This window comes from Parus major, chromosome 5 (assembly GCF_001522545.3).
Source record: "Parus major isolate Abel chromosome 5, Parus_major1.1, whole genome shotgun sequence".
NCBI lineage: Eukaryota > Metazoa > Chordata > Aves > Passeriformes > Paridae > Parus > Parus major.
Genome location: NC_031774.1, coordinates 43821580 through 43845358, shown reverse-complemented (window position 1 = coordinate 43845358; position 23779 = coordinate 43821580).

The following is a 23779-nucleotide window of genomic DNA, read 5'->3' as shown; positions in this document are numbered from 1 at the left end:
AAACGAGAAGCTCCTGGCAGGACCTGTGGCCCCAGGGAGAGAGAATTCCATGCTGGAACAGGACTGTTGATGGGACTTAGGACCCTGCAGGGGACCCACTTTGGAGCAGCCTGCTCCCGAAGAACTGCACCCCATGGAAGGGATCCACACTGGGGAAGTTTGGGGGGAACCAAAGCCTGTGAGGACTCATGTTGGAGTGGGGGAAGAGTGTGAGGAGTGTCAGAGACAATGTGTGTGTGATGAGGTGACCACAGCCCCTGTTCCTCATCTCACTGAGCAGCTGTAGGGAGGAGGTAGAGTATTGGGAATAAAATTAGGCATTGGAAGAGAGAGGGATGGGGGAAAGTGATTTATGATTTGGTTTGGGGGTTTTTTTCTGGTTATCCTGCTCTGGTTTAATTAGTAATAAATTTAGTTAATTTCTCCTAGTGTCTTTTGCCCATGATGAAAATCTGTGAGTGACCTCTCCCTGTTTTTATCTCAACCTTTCATTGTATTTTTTTCTCTCTTATGAGTGACAAAGAGCCTTTGGTGAACACCTGGCACCCAGCCAGGGTGAACCCTCTACACCAAGTATGATCTGATACTTCTCAGTGTCAAATAGTCAGCCAAGGGACACTTGCCACATCCTCCTAGAGCATGCACTACCAGCTAAAGGGGTTTGGTACTGTTTAACCTCCAACACAATTATTTATCAATATCTTCTGTCCCATTGATCCAAACAATTCATATTCATTTCAGATTTCTCTATACAAGGAGGCAGTATCTGTCTGTCTAAAGGATTTAATCTTCTGTGCAATAAAATGATATTATATTTGACTCTGATTGAAAAGCTATGCTATGTTATAGAAGTACTGCAAGTGGCACCAATCATCAAATAAACTGCAGGGGAGGGAAAAGGAGGATTTGTCCTTTTTCTCCCTGTATGAAATACAAAACAACAAAAGAATCTTTTGGTTCCTTCCCTCCCTCAGCTTTGTCTTTCACAAGCACTAATCCTCTCTTGGGTTTTCTCCAAAGGTTTTATGGACCACTGTATGAAACATGCTGTCATACTGATCATTGCAAGATGACACTTTAAAAATATAAATCCAGTGAGAGTGTGATAACCTTCATTGTCAAATGGAAGGCAAAAGGCAGCAAATGCACTCAAGTGAGTTTTTTAAGCTACGTACAAAGGTGACAGAAAGACTGAAGAGCTAGTCAGCCTGGTTATGTCAGGAGGCTGGAAGCAGTAGAAGAAATCTAACAAGATTATTTGCAGAATTTAAAATATTGCCGATGATGGTATTGTGTTAAAAGGAAATCTTCAATGAAGAGCATCCTTTATTTAATAAGCAATGAACAAAGAAGAATAACTCAAACCAGTATAAAATATTATGTGCCATCACCACTCTCAAACAGCTGTCTGGCTTAGAGGTGAAAATATCAGACTCTTAAGAATTATTTTTACTACAGAAAGTAACACAAAATTATGCCAGGGACAGGAAGAAGTCCAGAAGGCAAAGCAAACAAATGGATCATACCCTCTTTTAAAGTGTGTTGGCCTAGAGAAAAAGTCACATTGTGAAAGAGAAATAGAATCAGCCTGTGATGTATGAACACCACAACAGTGTTTATGTGAACTGGAAAAATGCTAAAATAAAAGTAATGAAAAATATACAACAGTTTTTGTAAAACTAATCAGTTTACTTACTTTTTGTTGGAGTTTTCTTTGTTTTCCTTTTCTCTTTCCTAATTTAGACCCTCTAGCCGAGTAATACATAATATTTAATGGGATCTGAGTTAATGCTAATTGTTTTCAAAGCAATTGTGATCTTTAAACTGATTTGATTTCTATTGCCTGCTTTATTAGTTTGAGTTAATTCTCCTTTTGGGTGTTTCTCTAAAACTATATAATCTTTAGCTAAATGAAGTAATACCTTTGAAGTTGAAAATCTAGCACCAAGAAAATAAGGGAGCTAAGTCTTATTCAGTATTTGTAGATGATTTTTGTGCCAGCTTTAGTCACAATGATGGAGAAACAAAGGAGTAGTTATTTCTCAGGATGGCATAACAGTTTTAAACTTCAGGAAAAAAATGTACAGGCACAAACAATGGTGTAGAGCAGTCTTCATTCACCTATCAATAAATATACTTCCACCTGAGCACCCTGCCAAGGCTGGACACAGCTGCCCCCACAGCAGGCAGCCTCTTCCCTATCAGATGATTAACAGTGCTCCTCAGGAAAGGGGAAGAGCCACTCCACATCACAGTCCCAGATAAACCTCAGGTCTTCCAGACACACTTTTCAGGTTTTTTTTTCTCTTCTGTGGCCATATTGGGCTACTGGTCTGTAATGCATTTGTAAAGACAAACATCAGGGTGTGTGTATTCCAAAAACAGGTACATATTCTGCACTTTTTTTTTGCTTGAACAGATAATTAACTCTGACAAGAGCCTGTCAAATAACAGATGATGCTACTCAAAATTCCTCCAGTCCCTTGGCCTAAATCAAACCAGTGAACCTTGGTAGTTCAGACTACAGAAATACATTATAAAAACCCCAAAATATGAGATAAATATAAATCTTCTGTCCTTCCCTGAAACATGTCTCCCCATGCAGTCAATGGATTTATCATGCATCACTCACTTTGTATCATCAGGTGGATATCAGATTCCAGATACATCAAAAAGGATAAACTCTGAGTATCAGAGTATATTTTTCAATGCCAACTATTTAGCTAACTTAAAAACTTCAAACATAATGGCTGTTGTAATAATAACAATATTAAGAAAAAAATAATAGCTGACTTTTAGTAGTCTTTTTTGACGTTAAATTTTAAGCAAGGATGAATTTGTAGAAAACTTAAGACCAAGAAAAAAAAATCACACTTGATTCAAGTGTTTCTATCTATGATCAAATGTATATTTGGAAAACAAATTCCAGGGGATTAGATGACTGAATTATTTTATAAAAACTGTGCTTAAGAGGGAGGAAAAGGGGGTGTCTGTTTTTCTGTTTTGTTTATCAACATTGTAAATGCATGCAGAAGGCATCAGCTTTCCTCCCTTTTTCTGCTCTCTCAGAAACTTCTAATTTTGTTCAAAGGGTAAAGGGAGGAAAAGGGACATTTTAAAACACTCTTAAAGGCAAAACTAGAATTTAAATAACCATACCCTAATTTATTTTCTTGTATTTGAAGTATTAAATTCCAGTTACAATGGAAATTATATCATTAAAAATAACCATTCAGGATTTTACATTGTAACAGCTTCAACTAAAATCTACATGAATCAAGTTTCTCTTCAACCCTCACAAACCAAATTAGCTGTGTCCCACTTTAAGAAAAGCATTTGGAATTAAGCAGAATTCTGTTTCCCAATTTCTCTGTTCTTTATAAGGCTCAACAAGAAACAAGAGATGAAATAATATCTCATAATCTGTAAAGCTGCAGGAGTACATAGCTTTCCTTAGCATCACTGATTTAGCACTGCATTTACAAATTAGTGTTTCTGCTTTCTGGCAATACATCACCATCTAATTCAGTTCTGCTCATCAAGAATATCAGACATCAAGCAAGTAATGCACAAAGACATGGATTTTTCAGTTTAGAAACTACTTCAACATCAGCCATGATTCAGAAATAAAATGAAAATGAAATATTAGCACTCTTTCCCTCACAAAGGAGGAGATTCCAAGTACCTCACGCAAATATTGGTACTTATTTGGACATAAAAAGTGAAAACATATGAAGCTCTATCTACTTTCCCCTAGTCCTTTAAAGCAGAGCAAAAGGAAAACTGCCAGCTCAGTTATCCTCTGCTTGTTCATATTCTTCTATAAAAAATTTTTTTTTGTTGTATAAAACTTTAAAAAGTGGTAAAGTATTTTAAAATTACTTTATAAAGCAGTCTTTCTTTTTCCTTTCCACAAAGATGTCCTACAAGAACTGTGTTCCTAACACAAACCAACCAACAGAAGAATGCCTCCATCAGCGTTGTGGATCTTGTCCATGCCCTGAATACGCAATATAAAGTTTAACTGATAAGAGGATTTAAAAAGAAAACTTAATAATTTCACATTTATAGCTCTAGCAGATGTTTAATTTTCACAGATTAACTAGTTATTAAGGTACTAGCATCACTAAAGTGTTATAAAAAATTGAATAATTTTTTTAAAGTTCCAAACCTGAAACAGACCTCTGATAAATATGAAGTTGTCTTGTAACTTTACAGCAGTACATGATCATGGTGTTGGATTTAAAACTATGCCCATTCTCTGCTTCCCAATCTTTATTTTAGGATTGGCCATTCTGCCTGATCACTTTTGAAACTTTCTGACATTTTCATCAAAATATCTTCAGATTTGCCAAGAAGGTCAGGGAATAAATTATGTGTTCTTTATCATATTAAAATCCATCTGAATTTTTACAGATATCAAAGCTGCCATTTAAAGTCTTTGCTTTAAATGATTAAATAGGAATGTTTCTAAAATCACTCCTTTCTCACTCACTTTCTTTCATAAAAACTGAACGTGCTTTTAAGAATTCACTTCTGTGTGGCATGTGGCTGAGTTTCTAAAAAATACACAAACAGACTACTTATTTAGCACTTGTCATCTATTTCCTAATTTTGGACTAGGGAAAATAAAAAGGATTTTCCTGAATATATATGTATTCAATATTAATATTGTTCTAATATTAATAATGTATTTTTTGACATTTTTGTACATCAGAGATTTATACCTTAACAAAACCCCTGCATAATTTAGTATTAGAATCCAGATGTTTGACATGATGGACACAGGTTACCTTCTGCTAACTGCACTGCCTCTGAGACAGTGTTTCTGAAAGTTAAAGCAGCTGGTAGCCTGACCTGTGCTGTGTAGGGACACAGAATCCTCGATTTCTATTCATTACATGAAGCAGCTGGTATATTGGGGGTAACTATAATAATAATAATAATAATAATAATAACAACTCTAATAATTTGTTCCTTGAAGGAAGTACTAGAAATTTGTGAAACTTTGGTGCACTGAAGATTAATGGTCCAAAGCTTCAAACTTTATCGATGAGGGCATTATACTAGATATAACAGACTAGGTGCTTGTGTATCTGAAGACTTAATGACTGTCAAACAAACTCATAAAAGCAAAATTATTGGTGAGGGAACAATCTTGAGCCTGCTATTTCTTTAATTTCAATAGTTTTGCAACCTGTAAACCTCTACTGAAATAGTTTGATAAACCACACTACCAGTTTGGTTTGATATTGTGCTTTTCTATATATATTAATATTTCTTCTACATATATTCATATTCCTTCTACATATTAATCAAATACAATCATAAGTGTTAATTCCCCCACAACTGATTTTCTAACTGATATTGGCAACTACATTTCCATTTAGAAGTCAAGGGATACAATCATGGGTCTCATGGAAGGTCATGTAAAACTATACCATAAACTTTTGTTTCACAGATTACATGAGAGTCATTTCATAGTTCTGTATTTACAAAATGCTTTCATAAGTTCTTGAAGATTGTTTCTAAAGTTAAGTAGTTGCCATTAAAACCATTGATCTTGATAGCCACTTTTCAAGAAATGGGAATTTACAGGTTCTTATTTACCACTTTAGGTTTTATAGGAGAAATACATTTTAAAAAAATCACTTAACGATATATAGAACTGTCTATTTCTATTATCATTCTGGTTTACTCATACAGAGTGTGTTAGTGTTTCCAGACCAGACAGTCCATTTTCAGCACTTCTAATCTTCCACAGATTTGACCATGAATCGATCCTGGCTGGGAGATCATTTGTGAAAGTATTAACCTAGTTGAGCATGTGAGGTCAGAAATAGAATGGAATAAAGAGCAGTCAATGCTTGAGAGACAAAGCAGATGTTCCTAGAACTTCTCTCTCTCTTTTTATAGAATCTTGAACTTTGGCCAAAAAACCCAACAGCAAACAAAAAGGAAGAAAGCTATTGGGTCATCACTACTTGGTAGGAAACTTGATTAAGAAATTAAGAAAAAGAAAATGAAGAAAATGTCTGTCAAATGACATTTAATTTGGTTTCTCAGACATAAGGAGAGGGACAAATGCCTGGAAGGATTTACTGAACACATTACATAGAAAACCAAGAGAATTTAAAAAATGTCCTGAGATTGTGAAAAGCAGATCTTGGGGTAAGAGACAAACTGATGTGTAGATGAAAATTGAGAAGCAATTTTAAAGAACTGATTATCAGTAGTTTAAGCCAAATAGATATTAAAAAAATTCCAATTTTTTTCAGCATTTATTACTGAAAATCTTTGTTCAAAAAATAAAACAAAACCCAGATTTTTTTAGGGGAAAAAATGTATTCTGTATTTATGGAACTGGATATTAGATAATAACTATTTATTACTGGTTATCCTTGACATAAAAATACTCTAAAATTCTGAATGCAGTAATGAAGTCTTGTCTTGCCCTTCCAGTCACCATGGGATCAGCAGGAAGCCTTTGCCTCGATGCTCCCTTCCCAAGAGCCATACCAGCTGCTCCTCTCCTCTATTCTCATTTAGCCCACCCTCTCAGGAGGAATTAACTTATATGTATTTTTTTTTAAGATATAGATGTTGTTAACATCCATACTTTTATGCATTATAACATGTTCAACTGCGCTCTTTTAAAATATGATGACCCTCATGCAAAATTTCTCGTAAAAAATATTTCTCTTCCAAACCCTTTGTAAAACAGCTCTTCACTGCTAATTCTGACCCCTTCTTGCTCACTGTGTGACGTGAAGGATGATATTGTATGCCTTAGAAACCATACTTTATTGGACAGCAGAGTTACAGTAAACAGCTGAGTATCTCCTGGGAAAATATATATACAATGACAATGGTGGTTTTTTCCCCAACAATAAAATATTATATTCTCCAATAACACCAGGACCAGAAATGTATTAAGAAAAATGGAACAATGCAACTAGAGTCAGTAAGGTTCAAGATGTTTGGTAAGGTGACTAGACTAGAAGGCAGAAAAGGCAGTAGGAGTTAGGGAATGGTAAAACCATTAGCCTGGGAGCAAGGAATTGAAACTGAGAATGTGTTAAATTGAACCACAATATTGCTGTATAAATGAGCTCAGAAGTTTTTGTGGAGTAATCTTTGAGCTGCATGTGTGGTTAGAGAAATCAAGACTGTAATTAATACTAAATAGTTGGCTTGTGTTCTTTTACATGAACTTCATATTTCAGGACAGAGCAGACAGAATTTTTAACAATTTGTCTAGAGAATTGGTGAAATGTTTAAAGCAGGCTTCAGCATTCTCAGCTCTGCTACTGAAATGCTGTATAAAATTCAGAAGTCACTAAATCCATCACCCATCTCAGTTTATGTATCTAACAGCTAGTGTATGAAAATAGTCCCATCTCTTCCTTTCCTCCTGAAGAGGAATGAGGTGAAGAGGAAACACCACACATCTGAAGTGTGATGCAGATTTTGAGTACAGTGAGCTTCCCTGTCCAACAGCTGTTCACACAAAAAAGAATTGCAGCTCCCACAAATGTCACTGGATGGACCTCTGAAAAAAAGAATAGGTTATGTATTACTGACTCCTTTTTTTTATTCTGCAGGGTGTCAATGCTTTATGGCAGCAATATCAACATTTCTTTAAGTTTCACAAGAACCTAAAAAATTGTCAGCTTCTCTAATTTATGTCATCAGTGAAAATACTGACAATTATAGACTGTTTGTTCAAGATGTCCTGTTACACCAACTGGATTTTATTGTTTGTTTGCCAAGAACAAACAGTACAGAGGCCTGAATGCTTGATGCATGAACAGTCTTTGGAGTTTAGCATAGATGTGCACAAAAGATCAAAGCTGTTACTTTGCTAAAAGTGAATGCCTGTGCCAGTGGCTCATTTGTTTCATGATAAAGTCATTCTGTAAAAATCCTGTACTCTGAAAAATTTCAATTAGGTTAATTACATTCTGCTTCCCTAAATTTCCCCTGCAGCTTCAGATGGAGACAGCTTTCTTAATTTCCTTTCCTAGCATGTTGAGAGGGTTGCTGTGTTTTGGTAAATAGCTGCTACATTCCACCCAACATGTGGCTGATCTAATCCCTTTTTCTACAGCACTTTCACAGTGTGAATTTTGCCTTATTACTCTGGAAAACCTTCTGGTTTAGCAAGAGTAAGGGAGAGCTTTCCTTGGTGCTTTAAGTTTCGGGTGTTGTGTAAAGCAGCTTAAGTGAAAATAGGAATCCTGCCCTGAACCCTTTTTCCTGGATTAACTGAGTTTAGGAGAACAACTTTTTAAGTGTGTTTGTGGAGACAATGACGGAACAACACAAGCTCAGCCAAAAAATTTTGACACTTTCTTCAATTTTATCTATTTACATGCATTTTCTTTTGCTCCTAAAATGGAATTAATCCTGATTGTGGTTACAGAAAAAGCAGTCATATTTCTCTCCTTACTTCTTCAGCTCTCAGTCATATAGTTTTACACAGGCCTTACAATTCTCTACATTTTTTCTCCTATATCATTGTCTAGCAAGAACTTGATTTTAACCCAGAGTATATATTTTTCAATTCACTAAAAAGAGCTACTAAACCCTCTTTCAACTCTTCTATCTTAACTTTGTCCTGTGTGTGTTGTAGCAACACCTACTCTATGCAAGGACTCTTCCTTCCTACCAACACCTTTTGAGGGTAATATGATATCACTGGGACCAAGACTTAGCATATGTGCAAATAAAGTAAGATTACACATCATTATTCACACCAAAATTTGATATGTTTTCTAACAAGATTAATTCTGGGGTGCAAACATCAGTTCCTGATCTTGACCCTGAATGCTAAAGTGAAAAAGTTGCTTTTAGCGTTATGTTTCACATATTTAAAGATCTTTATAGTACAAAAAATTAAAAAAAAATCAGACCTTCTTCCTCAATCCAGTCTGTCTTGACTTTAGAGAATTATAATTTCTACTAGTTTTTTTTAATCTGTAAATAACTATTTCAATTATAATTATACTAAAAGCTATATTATACATGTAGACTTCGAAATTTCTTCTTGAAATTAGAAAATATGGTAGAAAACATAGTCTGATATATTTCATAATATATGATAGATAAGTAAGAATGTTGGATTTTTGATGGCTGAAATTTCCAAGTTATTTTAGTAACTATTCAAAATATCAGCATACCAACTTGTACATGGTGATAGAGAGTAAGTAATATGGTTTGATGATTTCTGCAATACAATGACCATTGCATCTTGCCAAACTCCAAAAAGAACATTGAAAAGGCTTTGGGAGGCTCAAAAACAGTAGTTCAGATATCAGGCCAGATGTTTTTCTTTGAATTTGAAATGCTGGGGCATAGTTACACACCTATGTGGACAAAGATTAATGTCCCAATTATTTTTCCTTTTTTTTTTTTTTCCATTTAAAATACACTTAATCAAACATTTGTGTTTTCTTTGTGCTACAGACCACAACCACATCTGACATTTTCCCTACCTGTACCACACCCTGTTAATCATTAAAGGTGCTGAATAGTCACATTTGGATTGTTGCATCTCAAGACCACTGAGAGTGAGAAGAGGATCAGGAGCATACATTACAAATTTGAAATTTAAGTAAATGGAAACATGTCTGAGCACATAGGTCCATATATTCCAGGCACAAAACAAGTAAACTATACAATCATCTACTTTATCTGAGTCTTTTCAGGAACCAGAATTTACATTTTATCTGTTATAGGAAAATAATTGCAGTGAATGGGGACAGTGTGCCTATTGCAACCAGTCAATCATATTTTGTTTTGAACTTGAAATTTATCTTCTAGTTCAATACCTGAGTGTGGGTTGCAAATGTTACAGAGACAATTAGCTGTCCTAGCATGAGTTCTGAATGGAAATTAAATCTATAGTACACTGGCTGCTGTTTATCCTGTTAATGAACAAACTGCTCTGCTTTGTCTTCGCTTCTTAATCTCATTCTACGAGATAATCTACTTAAACAGCGGTATTTTTCTTTTTAAGTACAAAACTTGTGAAGATTATAAGAAAACTATACATGGAAAGAGAAAAATATGATTTTAAAAAAGAGAGAGTGGTAAAAAATAAGTATTCTCATTCCATTTCCCCTTTTGTTCTGCAGGACACTTGACAGCAGAATTTGTCTTTCAGGCAAAGGCAATCACATATAGTATCTTTTGCATGCTGTTTTGATGAAGCATAAAGTTTTTTTGCACAGTAGAAGAAAACAGAAATATAGGATTCTCTTAATTTCAAATGGAAACGATGAAACATTTCTTGCAAAATTCTGCAGATGTCTGTTCATTATTTTTGTTTTTAACATACCAAAGACTGCCCTAAAAACAGTTTGCTTTTAATATATCTTCATTAACTCTCTGCTATAATTATTGACTAAATAAAAAAAAAGGAAAAAAAAGGAAACTTTTGCCTCAAATCTTGATTGGTATAACAGGAAAATGGTATTGTCTGACAATCAGATATGCTCAAGAATAAATGCATGCTATAAAATAGTAGCAGTAGGTAAACAAGTCTGTGGATACATGAGTAAGACTCACATGTGCAGAGATAAAGTCAAAAAGCTGAAAGACGGAAATTAGCTGAGCAAAATAAGAAAAAGAGCACATTTAGAAAAATAGGGGGGAAAAAAGTGTTTAGCTCTCCTCCCCTGTTTTTTTCTTTTTATACATTATATTTACCATGCTATATTTTTACACTGATTTTTACTGCTCACTGCATGTTCCCTGGGAACTCTCAATATAATTAAATATACACTAAATAACATTTCTGTCAATTATCCCTGTGTTCAAACTCTCTCCTCAACAGTGTAAATACAACAAACAACTTCATTAATCTCCTGAAAAATTCCCCTGGAGGATCCTAAACTGTGAACAATGCGGGCCTGGATGACATGTGTGGCTATGTTCACAGAATCCTAGAATAACCTGGGCTGAAAGGGACCCATAGGATCATTCAAATCCAGCTTCTCCAGAGAAAGTAGAACATGTAGAGTGGGTGGGATGTGTTACTGAGGGCTAACTGGACTGGATTATGGCACACTGCCAAATAAAACACTGACACTACTGACAGTCTTTCAGTCATCGGTCAAGGGAAACTGAGACAACTTGGATACCTAGCATAGCCTAAAATCTTTCTATATATTTTTTTTTCAGTGAAATGAGTAGGATTTAAGATGAAATGAGGAGAACTGAAACAACCACTCCACTATTTCCAAATTGTCCTTTTCTAGCTCAAAAGCAAACAAAAGCTAGGTGGCTTTTCTTTCTCTGTAACAGGCTAAGAGTAAGGCCATGCTTAAAGAATATACTTTTTTACTTCTTTAAAATTTCTTTTCAGACTTCCTCATAATTGCCATCAGCTTCACAAAGGAAATCATATTGTTATATTGATTAACAGTGGTTGCATTTTCCAATTATTTCTATAATGAGTTTAGTGGCAATGACCCAGAAAATGGACAAAGACCTCACTTCAGATTAATGTTGATTTGATGTAAATTGTTATTTTTTCCCTTCTCTCTAGCAAATGATGATGATAGATCCCCACTGTTAATTAATCAAAACCTCTCAAAATAGAGTTCACCAGGTGGAAATAATTAGCAGTTAATTGTCTCCTGTTTATTACTCCTCAGAGATGTAAACAACAGTCTGGTTTTATTTGACAGTATTTACTAAAAAGACCTTTAATAAATAAATTAATGGCAAAAATGTTGTAGTTATGGTATGAACGCTTGTGGTTGTGCATTTGTTTTATGAGACTATTCAATGTACAAAGAACAATTTTCCCTCCAGAAAAACAACATTTTGGCAGGTGCAAACATTTGTCATTTGTTTCATATGCAAAATTTCTTTTTTGCTTGTTGTTTCTTGACTGAACAATAGAGTGGCAGAAAAACATAAGCAGAGTGTTTTAATGTGGAGTCACGCAAAAGAAGGAGGCTTTTTCTTGTCTGCACTTTGATGGCTACAGAGGTTTTGTGTTTTAGTAAAAAAAAAACATTCTCTACTCGGGCAGAGATTGCTATCTTGATGGAAATGGTGATAATGGTGATTGCTCTTTTTTGGAGTTAGTGCTCAAATGTGGTTTAGGTGCCCAAATCCTATAATGAATTTACATCCAAAAATGAGGCACCTTAGCCAGTTCAGAGGAAACTTTAGAATCCAGATTGTTGTTATAGTTAAAGTAAAATAGATTAACCATCATATAAATAAATGAAGTTTTTTGTTAGCTTTCTTTTTCAAAACAAAGGAGAGATATTAACAAAAACATTACAGTCAGATTAAGAAAATTAGCAATCATCTATCTGCAGTTTATTTTAAAATTTTTGCTCTTTAAAACCTCTATTTGAGAACAATTCCCCTTAAAGCTTGGTTTGATCCTCAGATAAAATGTGGGAGTGGCTTCAGGTCAGGGTATGGCCAATTTTGAAATTCAAAATCTGTGTTATAAGATTTTTTTTTCCAGGGACTCCTTTCTTTATCTCAGGACTGAAAGTCATTAAAAACAAAAAGCAATGTTTCATTTCCACTGTGAAAATATTTCACAGACAGTACTTCAGCTTTTCCAGTTTTTACAACAAGCTATGGCTTCTAAAACATGAGTGTGAAAACTTACCAAGAATTAAACTTTGGCAATTTTACTGCAAATAGTGTGGATCTGTCTGGTTGACTTTTACTATTGTTCATTTGATAAATATACTGAAATAATGGTAACCAGCCTCAATTCTAGTATTTTTAAAACCCTACAAATTCTATGAATTTAATAAAAGTAATAATAATAAAAAGGTTTATATTTTGAATGTTGTGTATGCAACTTAGAGGAGTTTCCAGTTTCTTAGAGCACTTCCCAGTGCTGCAAACTCTGTCATATCCTTGCCATGTAGAGGAAACTGTTGCTATGGTCAGAAAAATACAATCAGACTTTAAAATATTTCTTAATTTGTGTTTTTATGCTGTCACATTTAGTTCCAAACAACTACATTGTTTCCTGTCCTTGCAGTCAAATAGCTGCCTGCTGCTGGCATTTTCTCTCAGATGTCATAATATAAGGTTCATTGGCTTATTTCTTTTTTCAGTGTAACAATTTAATATTTGATTTAATTTTTACCTATAAAGAAAAAACACACACACTAGTATTCTTTTTATCAAACATTATAGTAAAAACAAAACTATAAACTTCAGCTACTGCTCAAAGAACTCAATTTTCAGGTGTGATAAGCTAGTGTCAGGGCTAGGTCAGGACTCTGTAAGAGGGAGCTTTACACAGCTTTGCCCTTCTGGATGAAGGCAGTCAACTTTTGGCTCAAGATTAATCTAGAAAATTAGAAACACTATGGCATACCCTAGACATAATCTTTTATATAATAATTATTCACTGTTCAGATTGGAGTTTTTCTGCCATTTTGTCTGTCAGGACAAAATTTTATTGAACTTTATCTGCTATTTATGCCACTCACGATTTGGAAAAGATCTTTGAAAAAAATCTCCTTTCTTTAAGAAAGAATATATTTCTCTATTGAAAAGTTCATAGTTCTTCTGTCTAGGTGGGGTAGCATTCTTGAAATAGATCAGTCTGAATTCCCTAAAATTGAATTCTAAACTTTTTCTTGAATACGTTGTGGGTTAATTTTAGCTTTACAATTTCCAAAAAGATAATTTAACACCATCTTCTTTGAATTTCTCTTTATGACTTTAAAATGTCCTGGATGTGATCATGCATTGGTAGCATGTGTAGCTACAGGACTGTTTTCTTAATGCTGTGTTTTAAATAGGAGGGAGTGACAGCTGATTGTTGTTTTTATTTGTGTGTATGCTTCTGTATACACCTACAAACACCCAGCCACAACTAGCTCATGCACTCACACTCACACACACATGTAAACTACTGGGTTCTAAGGTTAGAATTTCATCTCTAGGTTTGTCCTCAAAATCTAAGACATCAGTCACCTTCTGTTGAAATTAGAATGTGAAGCTTTCATAGTAGCTCATTTTGTGCCCAAATTAACATAGATAATACTGTAATATTTACCAATACCTGTTTTGAAAAGTATGACTGGTGTCTAAGTGATACAGGTATATATAATTCCCTGCAATGGCATTACATATGATAATTTAATAATAGGATTGCTCCAGGTTTATCATTTTCTCCTTGAGTTTTCTTCCTCTCATTTTATGCTTTCATCAATCTCAGCCAAAGAGAAGGAACAGAAAACCCATATGGATTTTCAAACTATACTTTTTGGATTAAACCAAAACATGTAATATTCAAATAGCTTTTTTTTCAGCTCCAGAATTACAGATCTTGAAATTGGAACTGATTTTACGCTTTCCTAAAATAATATTTTTATGACTGAAACTGGAAGAGCAGCACTCAATGGTAGAAGAGGGAAAATGGACCTGGCTGCTGCTAGAGGGGAGTTTGGAGAATAAAGGAGAGCTTTACTGCAAACACCCATAAAAGGGAGTTTTTGTTCTGCAGAACACATTCTTCTGACCCTCATTTTGCCTGAGTTTTCTCTTCTCCTTGTACTAAACAGGGAAAAAAAAAAAGTTTCATTTGTTTAGGAATACAGCTGACCATTTTAAAACATTGGCATTGACATTAGCTGAATAAATGGAAACCTTTTCCTTTTATATGCACATCACGCTAATAACATAAAACATTTTATATGGAGATTTCTGAAACTTGCAGAGGTGATAGGTAACATATTCCATACTTAACAGGTAAGGAACTGAAACAAAAGACCAAGGTTAGGCTACATGCTAATTAGTCTGCACCCTTCCTCCTCTCAGTTATGTGGCAGTGTGCAGGAATGGGCAGATAGGTTATCCCGGAATATTGGCCAGGGAAGATCCTGTTTGAGCTATTGATTGCATGTTGTGTTTCATACAAAAAATTATATTCTACTGCATATAAATAACACACACACACACACACACACACACACACACACACACAAGCACACACACACACACACCCCTATAAAAATGCCAGAACTAGTGAAATTCCATGTCAGTGTAAAGGGCTCAAAATCATCCACCAACCTCTGTCAGCTTTGCATTTCAAATAATTGATTTCACTGTTACATAATTTTTTGCAAATTGGAAAAGAAATGCCGACTTCTATGAAGTTAAGAAAAGCCTTTGTGTTTCTACTGATGGGAGGCAGGGAAATGGTCACAGCACCAAGCCTGACAGTGTTCAAGGAGTGTTTGGACAACGCTCTCACCCCAAGGCTCACGTGTGACTTTTGGGGTGTCTGTACATTGTAAGGAGCCGGACTTCAATGATCCTTGTGGGTCCCTTCCAACTCAAAATATTCTGTGATTATCTGATGCTGTTATGCAAAATCTGTGACTGTAATATCAAAAAAAAAAAGACCAACCTCAGTAAGTGAGCATCAGTTACCCTATATTTACTTGAGTAGTGTATACTTTGGACTAAGACACTCTGTAGTATATACATACAAGTCATTGGATGGATGAACAGATGAATGAATAAATACTCTTGCCACATTTGACAGACCAAAGGGATTCATTCTACTTAAGCTGAGAGTTATTTTGCAAATGCAAATGTAGCAAAGTGATTGCCTTTGCCCAAGTGTAAATAAATTCAGCAGATGACTCTGTTGTTTCAACTGCATTGGAAGCACACCAAAATAAGTAAAGAGGAAGGAAGTGTTTCCCTGTGAAGCACAGGACTGGTTGCTGTGTGTCTGTGTGCTCCTCCAAGCTTTAGTTTGTCTCTTTCAAGAGCCATGAAACTCCAGTAGATAACAGGAGGTCAGGAGGTGAATTGACATGAAGGTGCATAAATGTAACTCATCAACACCAGGTGAAGCGTATTTTACGTCAGTTTTGTAAATAGATGAAGAGTGATGGATTTCAAGCTTTTTCTACCCTTCTCTAAAAATCAGGAGAAAATAGTTGGTGAGAAAATGTACTGTGACTTTAAAAGCTGAAAGATGTTGGGGTAGGAGGGCAAGAAGTCAAAGACACTTCATCATCAATGTGGTGACAAAGCTAGGATAAGGAAACCTTACGTGAAGAGTAAAACAGAAATTGCTTTCATCAGATGAAGTAAAAACAGAATAGTGAGAAGAAATCTGGTACTACATCATGTTGCTTTCTCATAGCACTGAGTCCTCCAAAATGTTAGCTTGACCTGTACCCATATCTAACAGATAGGACTGCACTTCGTGCATCCTGACTATTTCTGTGTTTTGGAGTGACAATTTTCTGTGCCTGGTAAAAAGTGAATTTGGCTAGGTTCTTGGGTATCTCGCATTCCTGCAGAAACAATGCCAGTAGCTCCAATGAAAGCAGCAGATGTCTGAAAGTCCTGGGGAAATGACCTTTCTCTGTGGGTATCTTGGACATGCTGACCTCCCCACATGTGTGATGTAGAGTTCAGAGCCTTTTCAGAAACTGCAGCCTGTCCAGAGTACCCCTGCCACCTGTGCAGATCCACATGATATTCTTTTCCAAAGAATAGGAAATCTTTTGCTAGAAAAAAGATAATGAAATTTTATGAAAGAACAACAACTAAATAATAAACAGGTGTTTAATAAAATTTAAGGTGAAAATTTGGGGTGAGGGAATAGAGAGCTGACTGGGATAAAATCTTTTATTGCTGCTAATTAACCAATTCTAGCCTGGATTGTTAATGATTAAACAAAACTTCTATCAACCTCAGTGAATGAGACAGTGGCTTAGCTCACAGATGTGAAGATCTGTCTCCATCACATTGAAAAAAGAACCTGTCAAACAGGTGTGGTTGCCTCAGAAGAGAGAACACAGTGCTAAGGTGATCTTGGGCAGATCCCACCTGAGCTGTTCTGGTAGGAGAGCTGGAGGAGAGGCTTGCATTACTTCCTCTATTCTGTAAATAATCTTACTTATTCTTCCTCAAAATCTTACCAATCTTGGATTTTTGCTGAATCATGCAGCTGCTATAAAGCAGGAAAGAAAAAGAAAAAAAAAAGGAAATAAAGGGGAATAATGACTTAATAAGAGGAAGAAATTCAGTAGAGTTAAAAATTCAAAGCCCAGTTACAGGTAGTAAAACTCTAATTAAAGTGCAGTTGATTTATATTCACTATCCAATTCTATAATCATAGAGATAGACACTTTATTTTGATGAGATGGGAGAGGAAACCATGAAGATATCAGATTTGTGAATTTATTAAATGCATAAAACAACTGTTAAATAAGATTATGGAAAGCAAAAGATACATGGAAGCCTCAAGTTTTTTTTACACAGGAAGAAGATGGATATGGTCCCTTCTTTTAGTTGCTTTCAGATGTGGGGCTTTGAATTACCTATTTAACCTGAAAAATATAGGAGTACCCCTTATATGATTCATTTGCCTAGAGAGTCTACTAGCTCCTTCATCATACACATTGGGCTGGGTGGTGCTGGAGGAAAGAAGCCAGAGTCAACAGGACATGGGTTTAACAGCTCCAGTGTTCAAAACAGAGTTATCCGTTACCAACACAATTTTTTAAAATTGCTTAAATACCCAGTGTGTATCATAGGCCCATTGGCAATAATTTTGACCTACAGAATGACAGGTTATGTGGCTTTTCACATGCTAATTTACCAGTTCAATAAAGGAAAAACTGAATAGCCCAGTGTGTATCCTTGTCTAGTTCCCGAGCAACTTAACTTACACTGACAAGTTATGTGGGTTTCACCAAACTTATTTACCACTTAAAGTCAGTATGTACCTACAATGGTAGCTCCTGTGTCAAATTACATGCAGAGTGTGCTTCTTGTAACACTCAATAAATGATCTCATATGTGTCCCATAAACCTTCACTCCTTTGCCAAAACTGAAGGAAAAGAGAAGCAGAGCAGAAACTGATCCTTAACATTAATATTAAACAAAAGGCATAGAAAGAGAATGGCAAAAACAGTTCTGCCCAGCTCCAAGGAGCAATGTACACCAGCATGACCTCATAACAACAACAGTTTGACTCTCTGCAGATTTCTCAATCAGGAACATCAGAGACTCATTCAAAGAAGGGTGTGCAAATATAACCTCATTCATGCAAAACACTTGAATCAAGGAAAAAGAAAGTCTAAAAAGCAGATTGTTTAAAATTAGCCCCTGGTTTTTATTTTTATATTTTTACAAGTTAAAAGTGTACAAACTATTTTTTTTGAAACACTCAAAAACCCCCCAAAGAAGCAGCAGCAATAAAAAATTCATTGCAATAAATTTTAAATAATCTTGATCTAAAATACTTTTGATAATCAAGGAAACCACTACTATTTTGCAAGATAGAATGCAGTTAGTAAGAATCTTTTTTACAGCTACTTGTAAAGTCAGAACCCATAATGACAGTGAAGTGATACATAAGTTCATTGACCTGAGTGAAAGGAGCTGGATCTCCTTTGAGAAGAAGGATCTGCTGAAATGGAAAAGAAATTATGATCTCCATTCTCCTCCTCCCAAAGAAATGAAAAAATAATAATGAAAAAGGCAACTGTTAATATTTGGCATAATACAGAGTTGCATCTGTTTTTGAACATACATGTTTCTCAACAGCTTTTGGACAGTGAAATGTAGCAGTAACACACTGAATCACAAAATCAGCATGAAAACTTGACATAGTCAAACATTCATCTATTCTGATTTTAGCAGTCTTGAAAATAACAGAGATCTGTTCGGCTGATTAAATACTGAAACAGTGTTTCCCTCTAAGCATGGATATTTACTTACCCTATTTTTCCATGAGATATTGGTTACTTTGTTGAAAGATAATTTTCTTAGGAAAATTTTATCATTTCCATCCAGATTCCACTTCCTGTAATAAATTTTCAAGATCCAGGGTGTATTCTAGTCCTGACAAGACTATGATGTGTGTGTGGCTGGAATACACACAACAAAAATATTTCCCTCTAAAAGTACTCTGTTATTCTGGGAGACTTTCAAGTTAGAACGTACTATGCAAATAAAAAAAATAAAGTGAGCATAATAAATAAAAACTAATTTTTCAGCTGGTATCAGTCTTCATCTATAAATAAATTAGAAAGAAAATGAACTGAAAAACCAGCCAGATCATGAAAAGGGTGAACATCACAGCTAAAAAAAAGTAAATGCAAGATTTCAGTGTCTTTTCCAAAAGTTTTCCTTAGCTGAAGCAAAAACTGCATGCTCCTGATTCTAAAAGAAGTTTGACTCTCCTTTTCCTGCTGTTGCCTAAAATCACACTAAAAGCAATTTAACTGTTTTTTCATTACTGTAAAATTTGGTAGAGGAGTCTATAGGAAGATCAGCTGGTTGAAGATATTAACAACCTGCAGGTTGCCATCCGTTCCTTTGTGAGAAACTTTCTCCCACACTATTGCTCATGGGGAGATGTGTGTGAACAATACTGCTTAAAGCCAAATCTGAAATTTTTACTTAATGTTGTAACAAGGCTTGAGTTATGCATCTGTTTCTACTTACCCAAAACTTTCCAAGTTGCTGACTGCTCCAGGAAGAGGTCTCTGAACTGACCTAGAGCTGTGACAGTGGCTGTTACATTTACCTGCCCCTTCTCATTACTCTTGTGCTGCTTCTACTACGGGTTTTTTATTTCAGTGTTGGATACTCTAGGTGTAAGTCAAACTTGCACTCAACTCATTCTGAGAGTGTCAGTAAATATGCATGAAATTCAGTATCTATGATGATGTATTTAAAGAATATTTGTAATCTGTAACCCTTTTCCTGTAAAATATAATTCAGAGCATTTTACTGAATGTACCCTAATTCTTTCTTGTGCTACTGTAAGAAAAGTAAGTCTGTACTAAAATCAATAATATAATGTTACTGACTCATTCTATCCTATGCCATTTCATGGCATTCCAAAGTGACATTGAAATACCACTAATGGAACAGTGAATCTATTTTTCAATTATACTAATAGTAACAGCTCCTGGTTGGAACAATTTGTGAGAGAACTTGGAAAGCACTACTGCAGTTATTCAGCACAGCCACACTCGTTCCAAGCACCAGTGATGGTATTAATTTAGTTTGATTCACCTCACAATAATATTTTCCAGATAAGCCATTTTCAGACCTAATGGTTCAGGCTCAGCATTTCTGGAAGCAACATAGAAGTGCAGTATTGTCTGATGGAGCTCTTAAAAGACCTGCATAGAAAATAGCTCCATGAATAGTTCTTTAAAACACAGCATGCCCACATGTTAAACTGATTATCATCTGGAAATATGCATGGGAAGAACGCATTCCAGCGATCATCCTGACTCCATTTTGGGATAATGTTTTCTCCTTCTGGACTAATTTCTCCTTCTAGAAGTATCTGTGGTTCAATAAACACACATGTCTCCTAGTTGAAAGGTCAGTGAAAACACAAGAAATGAGCAGAGTTCAATGCTTTCTGCAGTGGGGCCAAGTTCTAGTCCTGTTTTTGCTGTTTCTGTGTTGCCATATAAAATCACTTTTCCTGTGCACTGGTTGGCATAATTTTACCTGCAAAATGGATTAATGATCTTGCCATTTTTTGTAAAAAATTCAATTATTTTTCATAAAAATAAGCATTGGCAAGTTGAATATATTTATTAATAAGTACAAGGAAATACCCTGTAGTCACTGGTGCCCTATTAGAAGAGAGATTAACTTGTCTAAGGACATTTTTCTGTCAAGAATTGACATTCACTGTGCAATCAAGCTGTCTGAGGTTTTTTAGGCATTCTTCTCTTTTCAACATGAGAAATAAGAATGTTAAGACCAGGTCTTGCAATGGGAAGCCATCACATTTCACAGAAAACCCTAAACTTATAAACAGCACGCCAATTTTACAGGTAATTTGTAGCTTTACTATTGCAGTGTTTTCTGGGATGCCATTGTCTGTAATCTGCTTATATTTCTCTGGCAAGGGACAATTTTGTGATGAATTATGTATTCAAGATGCACTTTCAGTAGGAATACAGTGTAAGATGTCACCGAGGTTAATGAGAATTATATAAGCATCCAACACAGAATTTCAAAATGAGCAAATTTGAATCCTAGTACAGTCATGTTGGTGGGCAAACTTCTGTGCTTTATTGGAAGGTTTCAGCCTGATCAGTCAAGTTCCACTGTCCTTTTATCTATTATTGAATTTATTATTTCACTTAGTGTATCCTTATGATTCCTTCTCCAAAAGTAAAAAACCCAAAACAAACAAAGCCACAACAAACAAACAAACCACAAAGAAGAAATAAGAATATTTTCCCTAAAGGTCCTTAAATTTATTTTGTATAAGAAGTCCAGGTTCAAAGAGAAGCTGGCTTTTCTAATGTTTTTAAATGAGAGTTCCATGAAAAATAAGATTATTGGTCTAGAATGACATCAAAATGTAATGCTAGTAAACATTTCCACAAATACTTAGGGATCATTCACAGCTTCTTTACACTTCACTACCTTGATTTTACAGTGGATCATATTCACTACAATATGAATACATTGTTGAAAAATAATGAATCAAGTATATTTATAACATAGCATTTCAGTATTTGCCTTGTCTTATGCATGCATGGTAATTATTTTTAGGATAGTAATGTCTTCAAGTGTGGATTTTTTCCCAAGAAAGTGATACTGTACTTGTCTGTTCTGACATAGATTAAATACAAATATATTGTATTGATATTAGAGGAAGAAAACAAATATTTTTCTTTTATTATTTAAATTTGAGTTGAGTTTGATTTCTCACTACAAGACCTTGGTACCAGGTTGAAACTTGAGTTTCACCCACTCCTATCAGAGTTCAAACTGTTCATTAATATAAGGCCAAGTGGTAAACTACTTGTGAGGGCAGTGTAGTGACTCTGTGAAAAGGGTCAATGTAAACAATACAACTGCTTCAAGCAGACGCCATTCTTTTGAATGTGTTAAGGTAGCAAAATTCAGTCCTTATTTAAAATACTGCCTAGATCTGGTTTTAGCATGCTCTACTGCCAAGCCAATCAAACAGATAAAAGAGTTGGCAAAATAGATTTAACAAGCCATTTAATAAAACAGATTATTTCCTCTGTCCCTGAAGAAATTAGCATTTATTCCTTTATAAATTCTGCCTTCATAGTGATTATGTCATGCATCATGTTCATGGCATAGTGAATTCTATAAAAATTGCTTCACATTCCTTCACGCTTATTTGAGAATGGTCAGTGATTATGAACTACTACATACATAGGCAATGAATAACCAGCATTCATTTTAAGTGTTGATAACTATGGTAGTCATAGCCAAACCAATTATGTGTGCTCAGCCTTTGGCACACCCAGGAAGTCCAAGGCACTGAGCTTACTCAGTGTCCTAAAAGAAGTTGTTCCCTAGATATGCAGGTCAGCTATGCAAGACCCTGTTTGCCTCTTCATGCAGATACCATTTCTTCCTCCTAGATGCTGAGCATTTTTAAAACAGAAAGTTGTCATGGTTATAGAGGCACAGCCACATTCTTTCAAACATTCATATAGGTTTATGGCAATAACCATATATGTTCAGTCTGCACTGACAAATGCCTTCTCTCTCTGCTCCCTCCATGATGATGTCTGACCACAGTCCAGAGGGTGACAAACTTCTGAGATTTCTCCAAAGAGCTTGCATAAATGTCATGTTAAGTTTGATTTCCTCTGCCACACAGAGGCCTTCAAAAGAGCTCTAAGAAACCATGAAACTTAGACACTGTGAGCCTACTACCATGCTGAGGTCACACAGAGAAGATATAATACTCTGTATTCTCCTCTGAAGAAGACACTTTAGAAGTGTGAAGATGGCACCAGAAAAAGGCAATTTGAATTACTGAAGCTATCTGGAAATCCTAATTAGCATAGAATTTTCCAGAGACAACTTTGAAAGTAAAGAACCTTTCTGTCTCTTCTATCTAATGCCAGGACACTGAAAGGGCAATATCTGAGTAGATATGTACTGATTCCATCTGACCTGTCTTGTCAGGAGAGCTATGAAGCTGGCAGTACGGTTCCACAGAAACAGAATTCTGTAGCTAGCTTTGCAAGTTATTAATTATACAGTGTCAGCTTTACTTCCATTTGTGGGTATTCCCTGTGTCGCCTGAAGATAAAGTAAATTTTTGTCAATACTAATGTAATTTAATATGTGTCTTCCCATTGTCCCCTACTTCATAAATGAGAAACTCAAGAAAATTTCTTGGATCATTTTGCTTGCCCTACTTTTATAGATATGATTATTTGTGTATGGAGCTAAAAATTATTTTACTTCTCCACATCAAGTAAAAAGAAAATATTTTATAAACTCATGGTTTTGGAGTTACTTTAAGAATTGCAATCAATTAAAAATTATGTAATAAAAAAATAATGCCCATTTGAGTAATAAAAGCTAAAGAGGAAAAAATAAAAGGGCTTTGGCTGAGAGATACAGAAACTAAGATGCAATTAACAACAGACATTTTAATGTTTTTTACAGCTAGATATAAACACATATAGACATATTTTACAAACCAGATGACTGGATCCTGCTTAGTTAAAGACTAACATACATAATAATAAGAAATTAGTAATGAATGTACTACTGACATAGTACTTTTTCTTGTTTTCAAGGGTTTAATGCAAGCAAGTGGCAAAGCAAAGCAAGAATGACACTACAGTTACTATATTAACTTGTAAAGAAAAATGAATGGATTTTTCTTGGGGAGGGAAGTGCGGAAGTGCGGAAGGAAGTGCGGAAGGAAGCACGGAAGGAAGGGAGGAAGGAAGGAAGGAAGGAAGGAAGGAAGGAAGG